A 5,645-nucleotide genomic window follows, 5' to 3' on the forward strand; every position below is an offset into this window, starting at 1 on the left:
AAAAAAAAAGAAAATAGCATGTGCAAAGACTTGGCAGAAAACCAGAGCATGACAAAAATGAGGGTGGGAAGCAGCTCAGTATAGCTGAAGACAAGCTTGACTGATGGCAAGCGATGAAGCAGGAAGGGCCATGCATGCTGTCCTAACGTGACACTTTGTCCTAAAGACAAAGGGGAGCCAATGAAGGATTTTAGACAGGCCATGACCTGAGATGACTTGTTTAGAAAGAGTGTTCTGGCAGCTCTGTAAAGAATATTTGAGGGGAACAAGAAAGACCAGAGTCAGGGAAACTAGTTGGGAAGATGCTGCAGTGGTCCAGGTGAGAGATGGTGTCCTGAGCTCCTGCAGAGGTAGGGTGATGGAGAGAGGTGGGCCACCATATTTAGGAGGTAGAATCAAAGATGATGATTGGATTTGGGATGGGGGGCCTGAGGGGCATGATGAGAACTACTGAGGAATAGTGTCTGCATTTCCACTACTAGGAACAGCACCAAGAAATGACAAATGCTGAAGCCAATTCTTGGGATTCAAGTTTACTATAGTGAGTTGGCAGTTATGGCAGAATGAAATCCATAAAGTCCACTCATTTTTGTAAATTCAAATTTCATTTCTTTTATACATATACATAGGTTACATCATGTAGCTCCACAGGCTTACTATAAGACGCTGCCATCCTTTGCCCCACTTCACCTCTCTAACATTGCTGGTCCATAGAGGCATCTACAAAATCTTTTAGCTATTTCTTCTGGTATTTATCTCCATGCTTCCAAGTAACATGATTATTCTGCTATTTCTGGACTTCTAACTATAAAAGATAGGATTTAGGTTTCTACCCTGTTTTCACCTCTTCCGTTTCCATCACACATGTACATAGAACCCCCTCCTCTGAGCCTCCCAATGTCATTATACTGTAACTTTAGGTTAAAACAATATTTAGTGTTTGCTTTATTATGGCTCTGTGACCATCACTCATAAAGGAGACATGCAGAACATTATGACTACATTTTTCTTGTACAACATTTTCTGTAATAGATTGCTTAGCCTTCTGTTAATCTAAAAGTAAATCATTATTTTAACTCTCCACTAGGAATGTAAATATCCTTTCAATATATTCAAACATATTAGCTTATCTAGTGCTATCACTTTTTTTCTTGAATACATCCATCAATCCTCCTTCTCCAATGTGGGCTGGTTGTTCTTTACTCCTGTGTATCAATTAGCTATTTCTGCATAATAAATCACCCTAAAATTTAGTGATTGAAAACAGCAATCATTTCTTTAGCTCGCAACTGAGCACGTTGGCATTGGGGGCTGAGCTCTGCTGCGTGTTCCTCCAGATCTCAGCTTGACTCCCTCAGGCATTTGCAGTTAACTGTAGCTCTGCCTGTTAGGGGAGGGCAGCTGGCTATTGGACGGCAGGCCTCACGTCTCTTCTCCTCCAGCAGGCTAGCCCAGACTTCATGGTAGAGATAAGGATCCAAGAGAGAGAAAGGAAATATCCAAGGTCTCTTGAGGCTAGAATTGGAACTGGCTCACCGTGACTTCCATCACACTTTACAGGCCAAACAAATCACAAGGTCAGCCCAGAAACCAAGGGAACAGAAATAGGCTCCAGTCTTGATGGAAGAATCTGAAAAGTCGCTCAGCAAAGAACATGGATATAGGAAGGTAGGTCAGCAACTGACGCTATCAATTCAAACCACTCACCAGCCATTGTTCTGGGATCTCCTTTCGCTGTCATCCTGGGAGTTTGTTTTTGGCCGTATTGGATCCCCTGCATGTCAGTCAGACTTCAGAAACCATGCCAGTTACTTTAACTGTGTACCTGTAGGTTAAAGGGAGTGGCTTGGCTGGTGCTGGTATCTGAGGGGACACAGTAAAGTTGATTGTCCAAGTGTCAGGAAAATTGCAAACAGATTCAACTGTTGCTAAAGGAAAGCACTGTTTCTGCCAGTGTGAAGACTTGCCAGTGCGATGCTCTCAGGAACTGCAAGACAGAAAGCAAACAGGAAGGAACAAAGTACCTACTTCCTTCTCCAGCCCTCCAGCCTCCCTCTAGCAAACCCCCTTCCCATCAGCAGAGCTTAACAGGGAGCCTGCTGGCCAAGGTGAAAGGGATTTTCCATCTTGGCCTCAGCATCACACAGCAGAGGACAGAAGTGTGGGTTTGCAGTTGCCAGACAATAAGCTACTAACCGGCACAACCTGTTTTGTGGTTTCTATGTCTTCCTCATTGCTTGTAATTTCGAATGCATGTAAAGTAAATTTCTTCAGATCTTTAATGTCAAAATTATCCTTAGCCTTCCATCAACAATTATAATTTGGCCAAGCATGACATTCTACTATGAAAATCATCCCCCTTATTATTTTGAAGGCACAGCTCCATTATCTTCTAGCATCTACTGTGGCCACTAAGTCTGATGCGATATGGGTTTCTGAATCTTTTATGTCACCTGTTGTTTGTTTGATCTTTTCTCTGTGCAGGTTTTTAGGATTTTATCTTTATCCCTGCTATCCTGACCTTTCACAATGATTTGCCTTAGTTCTGTGTTTTCTTTTAAAATGCACTCTGCAAAATACTTGGTGGGTCTTTTCAATCTGGAAACTCATTTATTTAAGTTTTGGGAAATTTTATTGAAATTTATTGAAGTCTCTGACAACTGCACTTCTTTTTTTCCTCTGTCCTCTGTTTCTCTGGAACTATTATTAGTAGTGAAATCATCTATTTTCCCGTTATTGTTCTTTAACTGTCAATTGTGTAATCCCCCAGTTTTCAGTATGGTACCCCCACCTTCAGCAACGCCTGGTGCCCCTGGATCAGAATCCGTCTGGTTTTGCCTCTCCACAGAGTACACCTCAACTCTGGGGATATGGAAAGCCATTCATTTCATTGGGTGGGGCAGGAGCAATGATACAGATGGTCAAGATAGTGCCTCTTACACAGACTTTTATCTCATTCTTCTGTTTTTAGCCTACTATGCTCTAAATTTCAGATGTACTTGGTGCCTTCGATTTCTGAATCTCTAGGGAATTATAGCCTAAACCAGTTTCCTTTTTGGTGCCCCCCACTCCAGATCTGGCTTCCATCTTCTCTGGTCCACTAAGTCGGTCTCACTTGCCCACCTGCTTTTATGTATTTGACTGCACTGTTGACCTGTCAGCACCACTGCATAGCATCTCTACAAGAGACAACAGAGACATGATCATCTGAACTGGGAAAGATGGTAAATGTGCCTCAGAGTGGTGATAGGTGGTTGGAGTTATGTTCCCCAGTGAAGCAAGGTTTCCATGACCTTGTTCAGTTCTCGCCCACATTGAAGCTGAGCTTGGCCACTGGATCTGTGACTTGCTAATGTGAGGCAAGCAGAGGCTCATGCATGGGTTTTATTCTCTGGCTGCTAAGAACCCTGAGACCACCAGGTGAAGAAGCAATGACAAGCCTCCTGGATGGTGAGAGACCACATGGAGGAGAAGCCAAACCAGCCCAGCAGAGCCCAGCCCTCCGTCATACCAGCTACCTGCTGACAGCAAATGAGTGAGTTCGGTTAATACCAGCAGAAGACCCACCCACCTGAGCCCAGCCTAAATCACTGACTCACACAACTGTGAGCAAATAAAGTGATTTTTGTCCTAAGCAATTAAGTTTTGGGGTGGTTTGTTATGCAAGTGATAACTGATGCGGAGGTATTACATTGAAGCTTTCTCTTCTGTTTCCTTTGCATGCACAGATAACACAGAACAAGGTTATGCTGGTTTTGTTCTATGTGTCATGGTCAATTCACACTTATGTTTATCCCTTTATTACCATTTTGATGTGGTTTGGGGAAGGAGTAAAAGTAAACATACATGTAAATTCCATCCCTTTTAAGTGGAAATCTCTATTCATTTCTCTTTCGTCAGTCCAACAGATATTTATTGAGTGCCTAGTAGGCAGCCGCAGCCCCAGGAACTTGTAATGTCCCTCTTGTTTAATCTTTATAATAACACTCTGCATAACACATTGGTTTCCCCCTTTAACAGATAAGCAACCAAGACTTGGTGGGGTTAAGTGACTTGCACAATTAGTAAGAAGCATTGATAGGATTTGTGCTCTGAGCTAAGTGTCAACAAGGCCCCAATTGGTCCAACACACTTTGTTGAACTAGGAAATAGGCAGTGGAGATGCAAAACTTGGGACTGATGAAAGAGCCATCATGGAGTAGACTTGACCTGCCAGCTGACTGGATATGAGAGGTGAAGAAGAAACAGTGTCTGAGAGTGCCACCTCCTGTTGATGGGCCTTTGACCCAGGACTGCTATTGGATTGCGTCACTAGCAAAAAGGACAGCAGAGGCATGGACATCTCAACTGGGGAAGATGGAAAACGCTTCTGAGGTGCTCTCTCGGCTCTTTCTTGTCCTCTGAATCTTCGGATTGAGGCTCTGCTGTGCCTGGTTGTCAGCCCTGCTTACTGCCTGCTTTTATTGGAGAAGATTGGTTGGTGCTACTTACAGGACATTTTCCCAGGGTGAATGGTAGTTTCTGATCATGTTCCTCGGTGGTGGGTGGGGAGCTAAGCCCTGTGAGGCTCAATATGGTTAATGGCTGTCGAATGGTTGAAACTCCAGGCATTGCTTGGGAAGTATTCCCAGAAAGCCGCCAAATGTCTTTTGCTCTCTGTGTAAGGGAAATTAAGTGCCCAGAAAAGTGTGTTCAATTTAGATCCATCTGGTCCGGGTTGCTTTTTGCCTTTTTATTCTCTGGGAAAGAGAACGATTCAAAGATACTTTGCGATCACTTTAACCTGCTAGGAAGCAAGGGTGTTGCCGGCCCAGCATGTTGAAGAGCAGAGAGGAAAACTGTTGTAATTCTAATTGGGAGTAATCTGACTTCAGAGCAGAGCTCATCATCCAGGGTGCTTGCTACCCAGGACACAGAGCGTGGGAGGAAAGAAAGGGTGTCTGGAAGAAGAAGTGACCCTTGCTAGAAAATGGTCTTTTCATTGTACCTGCTGCCCAGCATGTGGACACCTGGCCGCTTTGGTGAATAATGTCACTGGATTCCAAATAAAACCCAAACCATGCATTCTGGATTTTCCAAGTGGCCTCAACTTCCAGTGCTCCTTCTCAGTATTAAATCTTGTGTTTGGAGTAACTGGCTAGTGAATCTATAAACCACATGGGTTTATAATAAAGAGGTACATCAAGGGTAAAGTATATCTTTTAAAAATAGTTGTATCGACTTGTGATTTGCATACTACAAAATCCACTCATTTTTTAAAGCATTATCACTTAAGTGTTTAATGAATTCATTGATTTTAGTAAATCTGCCAAGTAGGGCGGCCATCACCACTATGCAGTTTCACATTTCTATCACCCTACAAAGTACCCTGGCGTCTGTTTGCAGACAACTGTCATCCCCACTCCCAGCCCCAGGCCACCACTTATCTGCTTACTCTCTCTACAGATTTGTCTCTTCTAGAAATTTCACATAAATTGAATCATGCAATATATAGTATTTTTTTGCTTCTCTCTTTATACTTAGCATAATCTTTTTTGAGGTTCATCCACATTGTGCCATGGATCATTAGTTTGTTTATTTTTATTGCTGGATAGTATTCCGTTGCAGTATACCACATTTCTTCTTCTTTTCTTTCTTTTTTTTTT

The sequence above is a fragment of the Hipposideros armiger genome, unplaced genomic scaffold, assembly GCF_001890085.2.
Source record: "Hipposideros armiger isolate ML-2016 unplaced genomic scaffold, ASM189008v1 scaffold_159, whole genome shotgun sequence".
Lineage (NCBI taxonomy): Eukaryota > Metazoa > Chordata > Mammalia > Chiroptera > Hipposideridae > Hipposideros > Hipposideros armiger.